The following is a 15,357-nucleotide window of genomic DNA, read 5'->3' as shown; positions in this document are numbered from 1 at the left end:
GCTCACTGCTACATTAACTTTTGTTCACTGCTACATTAACCCTTGCTCACTGCTACATTAACCCTTGCTCACTGCTACATTAACCTTTGCTCACTGCTACATTAACCCTTGCTCACTGCTACATTAACCCTTGCTCACTGCTACATTAACTCTTGTTCAATGCTACATTAACTCTTGCTCACTGCTACATTATCCCTTGCTCACTGCTACATTAACTCTTGCCCACTGCTACATTAACCCTTCCTCGCTGCTACATTAACCCTTGCTCACTGCTACATTAACCCTTGCTCACTGCTACATTAACCCTTGCTCACTGCTACATTAACCCTTGCTCACTGCTACATTAACCCTTGCTCACTGCTACATTTACTCTTGTTCACTGCTTCATTAACTCTTGCTCACTGCTACATTATCCCTTGTTCACTGCCATATTAACCCTTGCTCACTGCTACATTAACCCTTGCTCACTGCTACATTAACTCTTGTTCACTGCTACATTAACCCTTGCTCGCTGCTATATTAACTCTTGTTCACTGCTGCATTAACCCTTGCTTACTGCTACATTAACCCTTGCTCACTGTTACATTAACCCTTGTTCACTGCTACATTAACTCTTGCTCACCGCTACATTAATCCTTGCTCACTGTTACATTAACTCTTGCTCACTGCTACATTAACCCTTGCTCACTGGTACATTAACTCTTGCTCACTGCTACATTAACCCTTGCTCACTGCTACATTAACCCTTGCTCACTGCTACAATAACCCTTGTTCACTGCTACATTAACCTTTGCTCACTGCTACAGTAACCCTTGCTCACTGTTACATTAACTCTTGCTCACTGCTACATTAACCCTTGCTCACTGCTACATTAACCATTGCTCACTGTTACATTAACTCTTGCTCACTTCTACATTAACCCTTGCTCACCTCTACATTAACCCTTGCTCACTGCTACATTAACCCTTGCTGACTGCTACATTAACCTTTGCTCACTGCTACATTAAGCCTTGCTCACTGCTACATTAACCCTTGCTCACTGCTACACTAACCCTTGCTCACTGCTACACTAACCCTTGCTCACTGCTACATTAACCCTTGCTCACTGCTACATTAACCCTTGCTCACTGCTACATTAACTCTTGCTCACTGCTACATTAACCCTTGCTCACTGCTACATTAACCCTTGCTCACTGCTACATTAACTTTTTTTCACTGTTACATTTACCCTTGCTTACTGCTACATTAACCCTTGCTCACTGTTACATTATCCCTTGCTCACTGCTACATTAACCCTTGCTCACTGCTACATTAACTTTTGTTCTCTGCTACATTAACTTTTGTTCATTGCTACATTAACTTTTGTTCACTGCTACATTAACCCTTGCTCACTGCTACATTAACCCTTGCTCACTGCTACATTAACCCTTGTTCACTGCTACATTAACCCTTGCTCACTGCTACATTAACCCTTGTTCACTGCTACATTAACCCTTGCTCACTGCTACATTAACCCTTGCTCACTGCTACATTAACTTTTTTTCACTGTTACATTTACCCTTGCTCACTGCTACATTAACCCTTGCTCACTGTTACATTATCCCTTGCTCACTGCTACATTAACCCTTGCTCACTGCTACATTAACTTTTGTTCTCTGCTACATTAACTTTTGTTCATTGCTACATTAACTTTTGTTCACTGCTACATTAACCCTTGCTCACTGCTACATTAACCCTTGCTCACTGCTACATTAAACCTTGTTCACTGCTACATTAACCCTTGCTCACTGCTACATTAACCCTTGTTCACTGCTACATTACCCCTTGCTCAGTGCTACATTAACCCTTGCTGACTGCTACATTAACCCTTGCTCACTGCTACATTAACTCTTGCTCACTGCTACATTAACTTTTGTTCACTGCTACATTAACTCTTGCTCCCTGTTATATTAACCCTTGCTCACTGCTACATTAACCCTTGCTCACTGCTACATTAACTCTTGCTCACTGCTACATTAACCCTTCCTCACTGCTACATTAACCCTTGCTCACTGCTACATTAACCCTTGCTCACTGCTACATTAACCCTTGTTCACTGCTACATTAACCCTTGCTCACTGCTACATTAACCCTTGCTCACTGCTACATTAACCCTTGCTCACTGCTACATTAACACTTGTTCACTGCTACATTAACCCTTGCTCACTGCTACATTAACCCTTGTTCACTGCTACATTAACCCTTGTTCACTGCTACATTAACCCTTGCTCACTGCTACATTAACCCTTTCTCACTGCTACATTAACTCTTGCTCCCTTTTATATTTACTCTTGCTCACTGTTACATTAACCCTTGTTCACTGCTACATTAACCCTTGCTCAATGCTACATTAACCCTTGCTCACTGCTACGTTAACTCTTGCTCACTGCTACATTGACTATTGCTCACTGCTACATTAACCCTTGCTCACTGCTACATTATCCCTTGTTCACTGCTACATTAACTCCTGCTCACTGCTACATTAACCCTTGCTCACTGTTACATTAACTCTTGCTCACTGTTACTTTAACCCTTGCTGACTGCTACATTAACCCTTGCTCACTGCTACATTAACCATTGCTCACTGCTACATTAACCCTTGCTCACTGCTACATTAACCCTTGCTCACTGCTACATTAACCCTTGCTCACTGCTACATTAACCCTTGCTCACTGCTACATTAACTCTTGCTCACTGCTACATTAACTCTTGCTCACTGCTACATTAACCCTTGTTCACTGCTACATTATCCCTTGCTCCCTGCTACATTAACCCTTGCTCACTGCTACATTAACTCTTGCTCACTGCTACATTAACCCTTGCTCACTGCTACATTAACCCTTGCTCACTGCTACATTAACTCTTGCTCACTGTTACATTAACCCTTTCTCACTGCTACATTAACCCTTGCTCACTGCTACATTAACCCTTGCTCACTGCTACATTAACCCTTGCTCACTGCTACATTACCCTTGCTCACTGCTACATTAACCGTTGCTCCCTGCTACATTACCCCTTGCTCAGTGCTACATTAACCCTTGCTCACTGCTACATTAACCCTTGCTCACTGCTACATTAACCCTTGCTCACTGCTACATTAACCCTTGCTCACTGCTACATTAACCCTTGCTCACTGCTACATTAACCCTTGCTCACTGCTACATTAACTCTTGCTCACTGCTACATTAACTCTTGCTCACTGCTACATTAACTCTTGCTCACTGCTACATTAACCCTTTTCACTGCTACATTAACCCTTGCTCACTGCTACATTAACCCTTGCTCACTGCTACATTAACCCTTGCTCACTGCTACATTAACTTTTGTTCACTGCTACATTAAACCTCGCTCACTGCTACATTAACCCTTGCTCACTGCTACATTAACCCTTGCTCACTGCTACATTAACCCTTGTTCACTGCTACATTAACCCTTGCTCACTGTTACATTAACCCTTGTTCACTGCTTCATTAACCCTTGCTCACTGCTACATTAACTTTTGTTCACTGCTACATTAACCCTTGCTCACTGCTACATTAACCCTTGCTCACTGCTACATTAACCTTTGCTCACTGCTACATTAACCCTTGCTCACTGCTACATTAACCCTTGCTCACTGCTACATTAACTCTTGTTCAATGCTACATTAACTCTTGCTCACTGCTACATTATCCCTTGCTCACTGCTACATTAACTCTTGCTCACTGCTACATTAACCCTTCCTCGCTGCTACATTAACCCTTGCTCACTGCTACATTAACCCTTGCTCACTGCTACATTAACCCTTGCTCACTGCTACATTAACCCTTGCTCACTGCTACATTAACCCTTGCTCACTGCTACATTTACTCTTGTTCACTGCTTCATTAACTCTTGCTCACTGCTACATTATCCCTTGTTCACTGCCATATTAACCCTTGCTCACTGCTACATTAACCCTTGTTCACTGCTACATTAACTCTTGTTCACTGCTACATTAACCCTTGCTCGCTGCTATATTAACTCTTGTTCACTGCTGCATTAACCCTTGCTTACTGCTACATTAACCCTTGCTCACTGTTACATTAACCCTTGTTCACTGCTACATTAACTCTTGCTCACCGCTACATTAATCCTTGCTCACTGTTACATTAACTCTTGCTCACTGCTACATTAAGCCTTGCTCACTGTTACATTAACTCTTGCTCACTGCTACATTAACCCTTGCTCACTGCTACATTAGCCCTTGCTCACTGCTACATTAACCCTTGTTCACTGCTACATTAACCTTTGCTCACTGCTACAGTAACCCTTGCTCACTGTTACATTAACTCTTGCTCACTGCTACATTAACCCTTGCTCACTGCTACATTAACCATTGCTCACTGTTACATTAACTCTTGGTCACTTCTACATTAACCCTTGCTCACCTCTACATTAACCCTTGCTCACTGCTACATTAACCCTTGCTGACTGCTACATTAACGTTTGCTCACTGCTACATTAACCCTTGCTCACTGCTACATTAACCCTTGCTCACTGCTACACTAACCCTTGCTCACTGCTACACTAACCCTTGCTCACTGCTACACTAACCCTTGCTCACTGCTACATTAACCCTTGCTCACTGCTACATTAACCCTTGCTCACTGCTACATTAACCCTTGCTCACTGCTACATTAACCCTTGCTCACTGCTACATTAACCCTTGCTCACTGCTACATTAACTTTTTTTCACTGTTACATTTACCCTTGCTCACTGCTACATTAACCCTTGCTCACTGTTACATTATCCCTTGCTCACTGCTACATTAACCCTTGCTCACTGCTACATTAACTTTTGTTCTCTGCTACATTAACTTTTGTTCATTGCTACATTAACTTTTGTTCACTGCTACATTAACCCTTGCTCACTGCTACATTAACCCTTGCTCACTGCTACATTAACCCTTGTTCACTGCTACATTAACCCTTGCTCACTGCTACATTAACCCTTGTTCACTGCTACATTACCCCTTGCTCACTGCTACATTAACCCTTGCTGACTGTTACATTAACCCTTGCTCACTGCTACATTAACCCTTGCTCACTGCTACATTAACTTTTGTTCACTGCTACATTAACTCTTGCTCCCTGTTATATTAACCCTTGCTCACTGCTACATTAACCCTTGCTCACTGCTACATTAACCCTTGCTCACTGCTACATTAACCTTTGCTCACTGCTACATTAACTCTTGCTCACTGCTACATTAACCCTTCCTCACTGCTACATTAACCCTTGCTCACTGCTACATTAACCCTTGCTCACTGCTACATTAACCATTGTTCACTGCTACATTAACCCTTGCTTACTGCTACATTAACCCTTGCTCACTGTTACATTTACCCTTGTTAACTGCTACATTAACTCTTGCTCACCGCTACATTAACGCTTGCTCACTGTTACATTAACCATTGTTCACTGCTACATTAACCCTTTCTCACTGCTACATTAACCCTTGCTCACTGCTACATTAACCATTGCTCACTGCTATATTAAGATAAAGGCAAAATACTGTGGCTGCTGGAAATCTGAAACAAAATAAAAAGTGCTGGAAAATCTCAGCAGGTCTGACACCATCTGTGGGGAGAAAGACAGAGTTATGTTTCGAGTCTGTATGACTCTTCTTGAGAACTAAAGGGTAAACACCTTGTCAAGCACCAGGAGGGAAATGGAAAGCAATGAGGGTGAAGTAAACACCGGACTTATCATCGAATTCAACGTCTTCAGACCATGAACTCTCTCCTCCACCCTCACCCCTTTCTGCCAAATATTTTAAAATTTTTATATATATATATTTCCCGCATTTTTATTAGTATTTTTAAACTTTGCGTCCACCTATCAATGACTTTTTATCCAGCTTCACCTGTCCCATCCCCCCTTAAAAAATATATATTTTACCAAATTTTTACTTCTATTTAGTTCAGAAGAAGTCATACGGACTCAAAATGTTAATTCTCTCTTTCTCTCCACAGATACTGTCAGACCTACTGAGATTTTCCACTACTATATTAGCCCTTGCTCACTGTTACATTACAGCTTGCGCACCGCTACACTAACACTTGCTTACTGCTGTATTAACCCTTGCTCACTGTAGGATTAGCTAATGCTTACTGCTATATTGACACTTGCTCACTGCTATATTAACCCTTGCTCACTGCTATATTAACGCTTATTCACTGCTACATTAACCCTTGCTCACTGCTACATTAACCCTTGCTGACTGCTATATTAACCCCTCCTCACTGCTATATTAACCCTTGCTGACTGCTACACTAATGCTCACTGCTATATTAACCCTTCTCACTGCTACATTATCTTGTGCTGACTGCTGTATTAACCCTTGCTCACTGAGGTGTTAACTAATGCTCAAGGCTATATAAGTCATTGCTCACTGCTAGAATAACTCTTGTTCAGCGCTATATTAACACTTATTCACTGCTATATTAACCCTTATTCACTGCTCTATTAACCCTTCTTCACTGCTATATTAACCCTTGCACACTGCTATATTAATATTTACTCACTGCTAATTTAAAACTTGCTCACTGCTTTATTAACCCTACCTCACTGCTTTATTAACCCTGTATTAACCCCTGCTCACTGCTATTTTAACCCTTGCTCTCTGCTATATTAACCCTGTATTAACCCCTGCTCACTGCTATATTAACACTTGCTCACTGCTGTATTAATCTTTGCTCACTACGGAATTAAATAATGCTTGTGGCTATATTAACCTTTGCTCACTACTACATTAACACTTGCTCTGCTACATTAACCCTTGCTCACTGCTATATTAATCCTAGCTCATTGCTATATTAAACCTTGATCAAGGTTGTATTAACCTTTGCTCACTGCGGGTATTAAATAATGCTCATGGCTATATTAATCCTTGCTCAGTGAAATATTAACCTTTGTTCACTGTTACATTAACACTTGCTCGGCTTCATTAACCTTGCCTACTGCTGTATTAATCCATGCTCACTGCGATTTTAACTATTGATCACGGCTATATTAACACTTGCTCAAGCTATATTAAGCCTTGTTCACAGCTAATATTAACCCTTCCTCAGCTGCATTAAGCTTTGCTCACTGCTGTATTAACCATTGCTCACTGCTTTATTCACACTTGCTCACTACTATATTAACCCTCGCTCATTGTTGTATTAAGCCTGGCTCCATGCTATTCTATCACTTCTTCACTGATATATTAACTGTTGCTCATTTCTATATTAACCCTCGCTCGCTCCGCATTAACCCTCGCTCGCTCCGCATTCACCCTCGCTCGCTCCGCATTAACCCTCGCTCGCTCCGCATTCACCCTCGCTCGCTCCGCATTCACCCTCGCTCGCTCCGCATTCACCCTCGCTCGCTCCGCATTAACCCTCGCTCGCTCCGTATTAACCCTCGCTCGCTCCGTATTAACCCTCGCTCGCTCTGTATTAACCCCTCGCTCGCTCTGCATTAACCCTCGCTCGCTCCGTATTAACCCTTCCTCACTGCTGCATTAACACTTGGTCACTGCTATATTAAGTCTTGCTGACTGATTTGTAAATTTCCCTCCTACCTAGTTCAGATGTGGTAGCCCAGCCCCCTTGTTATGTTAATAGGATTAAGTGGCACAGTGAATCATACAGGGTTTTTTCCTCTGTTATCACTGACAGTAACAATAGGCAGTAATGTATTGGCTGCACAGTTCACACCCCAGATCATTTTCTCTTCCATTCGCACCACACAAGTGTCAGGCAATGACCATCTCCATAAAGAGAGAAACTAACATCTCCCCTTGACATTCAATGGCTTTACCATCACTGAATCCCCAACTACCAACATCCTGTGGTTGCCAATGACCAGAAACTGAACTGGACTAGCCATAAAGAGCAGCTCAGAGGCTAGGACTCCTGCTGCGAGTAACTCACCTCCTGACTCCCCAAAACCTGTCCACCATCTACAAGGCACAAGTCAGGAGTGTGATGGAATACTGTCCTGGATGACTGCAGCTCCAAAAACACTCAAGAAGCTTGATACCATCCAGGACAAAGCAGCCCACTTGATTGGCACCCCATCCACAAACATTCACTCCTTCCACCACCAACGCACAATAGCAGCAGTGTGTACCATCTACAAGATGCACTGCAGGAATTCACCAAGGCTCCTTCGACAGCACCTTCCAAACCCATGGCCACTACCATCTAGAAGGACAAGGGCAGATGCATGCAAACACCACCACCTGAGAATTCCCCTCCAAACCTGGCTTCCAACCATCCTGACTTGGAAATATATCTCTGTTCCTTCACTGTCGCTAGGTCAAAATCCTGGAACTCCTTCCCTAACAGCACTGTGGGTGCACCTACACCACAGGGACTGCAGCAGTTGAAGAAGGCAGCTCACCACCACCTTCTCAAGGGCATTTAGGGACGGGCACTAAACGCTTGCCTAGCCAGTGATGCCCACATCCTGTGAGTGAATAAATTAAAAGAAAACATCAGTCTGTTGGCCTGATACTGGGTCTCGGATTTACCCATTCTGGGGCAGTACACCTTCACTGTGGCTAGTTCATGCTCCAGGGACAAGTGTGGCCCCCATGGAGTGTGAACTATGTCTATGATTTCTCCCAGCTGGGAAGGGGTGGGGAGGGCAGTGGGGAAAGGGTTAGCTTCTGTCCCAGGAGCACATGGTCGTGCATCCTCCCACCTAGAGGTTCATAGCTCAGGGAGACAGAGAACAGAGGAACGGTGCAACAAAGGCAGGCACTAATTACTCAAATCTTCAGAAGGTTTTATGGAAAGTTATATTCGCCAATAGCAACACTGGTGCTGGAACAAGACGACAAAAGCTTTATTTCTGTAATTAATCTCTACTCAGCAAGCTGGAGCAGCTCATGAATTCAGAACCCTTCCAGTGTATGCGATTAAACTTGTGATTGATTCGGCGCCATTGGAAATAATTCAAGGAATATCACGGATTTGTTTGCACAAATAACAGAGTAACTTTTTCTCATAAGCTGGAAATGTAATTTTGCTTTCAAACTTGAACTCCACTTCCATCAATAAGCCCAGCATTAATTATGTTTAATATAGAAAAAGGATGTGGACACTTTTTATCTGTAGTGAAGGCCAGTTTAACTAAGATTGATAGGAAAATTATGAGCAAGTTCTGGGCTATTAGACAACAGATGCTTGTTGAGAAGCATTCACATTACGATCAAATAACTTTATTGTATAGTATAAACCATCATTGTAAAGAATGTTAATATTCTGGATCTTCTCCGTCTTTGGTTTGTGGGAGGGATTACACAATCATAGAATGGTTATGGCCCAGAAGCAGGCCTTTTGGCCCATCGTGTCTGTGCTGGCTCTCCAAAGGAGCGATTCCCCTCGTGCCACTCCCCATAGCCCTGCACATTCTTCCGTTTCAGGTAATAATCCAATTCCCTCTTGAATTCCTTGATTGAACCTGCCTCCACCACACTCTCAGGCTGTGTATTCCAGATCCTAACCACTTGCTGCATGAAAAAGATTTTCCCCCTGTCGCCATTGCTTCTTTTGCCAATTACCTTAAATCTGTCCCCTCTGGTTCTTGATGTTTCCACCAATGGGAACAGTTTCTCTCTATCTCTCTGTCCAGACCCCTCATGATTTTGAACACCTCTATCAAATCTCCTCTCAACCTTCTCTTCTCCAAGGGAAACAGTCCCAATTTCTCCAATCTATCTACGTAATTGAAGTTCCTCACCCCTGAAGCCATTCTCGTGAATCTTTACTGCACCCCCTCTAGTGCCTTCACGTCCCTCCTGAAGTATGGCACCCAGAACTAGAGGCACTGTTAAAGTTGAGGCCGAACCAGTGTTACTTGGAGTGTATTATATGTTTAGAGAGATAGCCTTCATGTCTCTAGCCCTTGTGCTGATGCGTGTGATCATTTGTTTTGTCTTCGAGAAGTGTGTGGTGAAGATATTTGTCATCAGATGGCCTCAATCATTAGGTAGCAATGAGTGAGCCTCAACCTAAAGACTGGCATTAATTGGCAGTTGTAGATTTGGAATCAAAAATTTCTTTGGGTAGTTGTGATCAGGCAAACATGGTGAAGAGCATCAATAGACTGTTGACCTTGGTTCCAACGCTGACAGAGGAACTGAAAAAGTTTGAATAAAGTTCCACAATACACCAAGAATTAACCCAAAATATCCTCTTTCCTTCCAAAAGATAGGTATGAAACTGCACTTCCCTCCCTTTGACGTTGCCTGCAAGGTGCTTCGAGTGAAGATTATGCTCATGTTTACTTGCAGCTTCTCAATGTTACAATGAAAACTGAAAGTCAATATCGGAAAAAGATAATTAGGCTATGTTAGTTGGGCTGACAGGAGAAGCCATGCATGAAAATGGTTAAGTGATACTGTCACAGGCCTCATGTAGGGTTGGGATTACTAAACCCTTCAATTCAGATCAATTAAATATTGAGCTAGATTCCATTAATGAAATGCTGATGCACAGGACGTGAGAGGAGTTTCTAGCGGTCCTGATAATATTGCAGCAATTCCTGGCCTACACTGTGCAGCAAATATGGAACCATTTACTGTAATGAAAGAAATCACAGATGGATTTAAACTTTGCAAAACAGGCAGGTACTGAGAAACATGTTTCGCAAAGACACCTGTGTATAGAAGGAAGCAAAACTAATAACATGGGTGGGAGGTTTTGAGAAGCATGATAAATAATGAACCCTCTCAAAGGCTCAGGGAGAAATCTGAGTTGACCAATACTGTTTGTTTTAGTCATCAATTAAATTGGTTTAATTGACATCACAAAGGGTTGGAAAGAAAGATTTTTGAACATTTCTGCCTTTGAGGGGAGAGAGTCACAATTCCCCAACCCACAATTATATCCTTATAATCAGGATGAAAACTTTTCTATTTGTGACATTACCTGAACTTTGGGAGGATGACTCAGTAATGATCTAATGAAGCAAATCTAGAACGTACCTGCCTTAATATACAGGGGGTGACATACTGAATCTGACTCACTAGAAATGGTTCTCAGCCTCGTGTATTATACATTATAGAATCAGAAAAAGAAGCAACATAAAAGGGGGCCATTTGGCCCATCGTGCCTGTGCCGGCTCTTTGAAAGGGCTATCCAAATAGTCCCACTTCCCTCCTCTTTAGCCATAGCCCTGCACATTTTCCTGCTTCAGTTCATTATCCATGAGCTTTATAAATGCAAGTTGTTGTCGTTACTTTGGCTGGATTTTGATGCTGATATGGGGGCAGGAACAGGCACAGAGTTTCCTCCCACCATCAGGCATGCTGATTCCACAACATGATCCCGACTCCTGGTGATTCTCCTGGAGGCTGGTTAAGGCCTGGATTTGCTGTCCGCCCACAAGCTGAGGGCAGGCTGTTAGCTGAATTAAAAGGCCCAAGGCCATTGATCATATATGTTCCAGGCAGCCTGCAGGCTCCCAGCTGCATCGGGAGTATGGGTGATGCTCAGAGGCAGCCTCTCAATGGCAGACCGGGTGTGCTAGCACACTTGGATTGCTCTGAGGCCTCACTGCAGCCTCCATACCCACCTGACTACAGCTGTGAAAGGGCTTGCCCTCCGCAATGATGGCCTGGCAGCTTTGGCCCTTTCTTTTCTTCAGTTTTGTCAATTTTTTTTAATGTTCATTCACAGGGTGTGGGCTTCGCTGGCTGGGCCAGCATTTATTGCCCATCGAGAAGGTGGTGGGTGAACTGCCTTCTTGAACCGCTGCAGTCCCTGTGGTGTAGGTACACCCACAGTGCTGCTAGGGAGGGAGTTCCAGGATTTTGTAGTTCCAGGAGTCCCAGGATGTGCTGAGAATGTGCCTTAAGACGGTGACACCCTCTCTCTCCCTTAGCTGCAATGGCAGGCTCCAGCTCCTTCAGTTCAAGGTGAGGGGCAGGAGGATTAGGGGGGATGTGAGGAGAAGCTTTTTTACCTAGAGGGTGGTGACGGTCTGGAATGCACTGCCTGGGAGGGTGGTGGAGGCGGGTTGCCTCACATTCTTTAAAAAGTACCTGGATGAGCACTTGGCACGTCATAACATTCAAGGCTATGGGCCAAGTGCTGGTAAATGGGATTAGGTAGGTAGGTCAGGTGTTTCTCACGTGTCGGTGCAGACTCGATGGGCTGAAGGTCCTCTTCTGCACTGTGTGATTCTGTGATTTTGGAAGGCCTCATATTGGACCTCAAGCTTCGAGAGCCTGCCCGCCTTCCTTATTTGGCCCTCCGGCCACAATTTGGCCAATCCTGCAAAAAGATCGCTGTCGTGTACTGTTCCAGACAAAGTGCAGGGTTGAGACCCACATTTCATCCCAATGTCGAGGTTCCCCCAGCACAAAACCCTTCCCTAGTATCTCCCAACCATTAGGTTTCTGACTTTTCTGCCATTCTCTCTCTCTCAATATTTCAGCTTCCCCATATTTCACTTGTGTTGGAGGCCCCTGATGCTCTTGAGAATATTTTTACCGGCTCGAATACGTAAGTAAATTTTGACAGGATAATGGACAGAAAATCGGTCCTTGAATTTTCACCACTGGCTCCGTCCTGTGCCTCAATAGGGTTCCCCTGATCTTCGAGAGTAACCGGAGTAACAGAGCAAACCTGATAAACTGCCAAACAAAATCTACTGAAGAATATATCAACAAGCAAACAAATATTATACTGGGCATTGGACTATTCTGGCTTCTCAGATAGGTTAAATAAGCAATGGTTATTTGTGATCTCTATGCTAACCTATAATTTCAGTTGTTTGTTTCTTCTGATAATTTTGTCAGCTACAGGAACTAACTGAGCTCTTTAAAAAGTCAAAGACCAGCAGGTCCCACTGATTTCAACATCCAAACTAATTAAATAACTCCCCCTCCTGCCCCCACTTTGAATCATGATCATCCAAACACAGAAGGGACAGCCAGTCACACACGTCACTGAATAAACCACACAATGTATTTTTGATTGAATCGTGTGGCTCCTCTGTCAACTTAGCAGTCTCAAGAGACAACTTAACTGCATACTTGCAACACATGCATCGAATTATGTTGCAGTGTTGACTCTGAAGGCCAGTTTTAAGCACCTTTGGCACTGCAACTAAATTGAGGGTGTTTTCAGGAGACACAAGGGCAAAAATTTACACCGTGCCTTTGACGTAATATAACACCCCAAGGCGCTTTGCAGGAGCATTATAAAACAAAGTATGACACAAGATATTAGGTTAGGTGATCAAAAGCTTGGTCAGTGGAGTATCTTAAAGGAGGAAAGTGAGATAGAGAGGCAGAGAGGTGTAGGAAGGCAATTCCAGACCTTAGAGCCCAGGCAACCAATGATGGAGCGATTTATATCAGGGATACACAAGAGCCCAGAATTAGATGAAGGCAGATATCTCAAGAGGGTCGTGGGGTTGGAGGGGGTAACAAAGATAGGGAGGGGTGAAGCCATGGTGTGATTTGAGAACAAGGGTGAGAATCTTAAAATCAAGACCTTGTTTGACTGAGAGCCAATGTAGGTCAGCAAGCGTAGAGGTGATAGGGGCATAGGACTTAGCGCGAGCTAAGACATGGGCAGCAGAGTTTTGGGTGACAATTCAACACTCCCTCATTGCTGAGGTCCTCACTGGGCTCTGTGCTCAATACCTGGAGGGGTGCTTGGATCCGCAACCTACTGACTGGCGGGTAAGAGTTATGTCAGCTGAGTCAAAGTGACAATACTGCTGGGCCTGTAGCTTTCAATATCAGCAAGATATTCTGTATTCTGTCCTTGTGTCCATTATGTGATTTGCTGCTTCAGTCAATTTGTCTCATTGCAGTGAATGACTGTATAGCAGCTCCAAGCCTAACCTTGAATAACACCTCGGCAGATTGACCATTATATGTTAAAGAATACAATTGATGTGCTTTTCTACATGCTTGGAAGGTAAAGATAGCAGAGATCTAAGAAATGAAAAAAACATCTCCTTACTGGCAATGATACTGAGTTGCAGACAGAAAGTTAGCTTTAACCTTTAAAAAGTACCGACGCTAAACTGTCAGACTAGAATATCACTCAAACCTCAATACAAAAAACAAACTGTAAACGGAATGAAAAATCAAAAGAACATAAGAATTAGGAGCTTGAGTAGATTATTTGGCCCTTTGAGCTTGCTCAGTCATTCAACAAGATCATGGCTGACTTTCTACACCTCAACTCTACCTTCCCACACTATCCCCATATCTCTTAAGTTCCTTAAGACTCAAAAATCTATTGACCTGTCTTGAATGTACTCAATGAATGAGCATCCACAACCCTCTGGATTGAAAATTCCAAAGATTCATTGAGTGAAGAAATATCTCATCGCAGTTCAAAATGGCCAACCCCCTTATCCTTAAACTCTGGCACCATGATTTATTTTCCCCAGCCAGAGGGAATATCTATCTATCCTGCCAAGCCTCTGAAGAATTTTATATGCTTGGGTTCAATCATCTCTCGTTCTTCTAAACTCCAGACAATAAAGGCCAGGCCTACTCAATCTTCCTCATCCCAGGGACCAGTCCAGTGAACCGTACTGCACTCCCTCTAGGATAAGTGTGCCCTTCCTTAAGTAAGGAAACCAAAACTCCACACTGTACTCCAGTTGTGGCCTCACAACTGTTCTGTATAACTGTGATTAAATTTATTTTACTCCTATAGTCTTTGTAATAAAAGCTAAGCTACTCTTTGCCTTCCCAACAGCTTGCTATCACAAGATAGTTGCTGTGAATGACTCATCCTCAGGACCAGGACATCACTGCAGGAGTCCCGCAGGGTAGTGTCCTGGGTCTAACCATCTTCAGCTGCTTCATCAATGACCTTCCCCCCATCATAAGTTCAATAGTGGGGATGTTCGCTGATGATTGCACAATTTGAATCCATTCATTATTCCTCAGATAAACAAGGGAGAATCTAACCATCGCCCCTTGACATTCAATGGCATTACCACCACTGAATCCCCCACTATCAACATTCTGGGGGTTACCATTGACCAGTTACTGAACTGGACTAGCCATATAAATACTGTGGTTTGAAGAGCAGGTCAGAGGCTGAGAATTCTGAAGTGAATAACTCACCTCCTGACTCCCCAAAGCCTGTCCACCATCTAAAATGCAGACGTCAGGAGTGTGATGGAATACTCCCCACTTGTCTGGATAAGTGCAGATCCAGCAGCACGCAAGAAGCTTGACACCACCCAGGACAAAGCAACCTGTTTGATCGGCACCCCATCCACAAACATTCACTCCCTCCACCATCGACGCACAGTGGCAGC

General features: G+C 43.5%; 1 protein-coding gene across 1 annotated transcript in view; it reads right to left on the bottom strand.

The window, feature by feature from the left end:
• The window catches only part of enox1 (ecto-NOX disulfide-thiol exchanger 1), a 355,196-nt gene that overhangs the window by 103,946 nt on the left and 235,893 nt on the right, over positions 1-15,357 (bottom strand). The window lies entirely within an intron of this gene.

This window comes from Cetorhinus maximus, chromosome 16, assembly GCF_964194155.1.
Source record: "Cetorhinus maximus chromosome 16, sCetMax3.hap1.1, whole genome shotgun sequence".
NCBI classification, from domain to species: domain Eukaryota; kingdom Metazoa; phylum Chordata; class Chondrichthyes; order Lamniformes; family Cetorhinidae; genus Cetorhinus; species Cetorhinus maximus.
The sequence above is the reverse complement of the archived record's forward strand: the minus strand, read 5'-3'. Positions and strand labels throughout refer to the sequence as shown.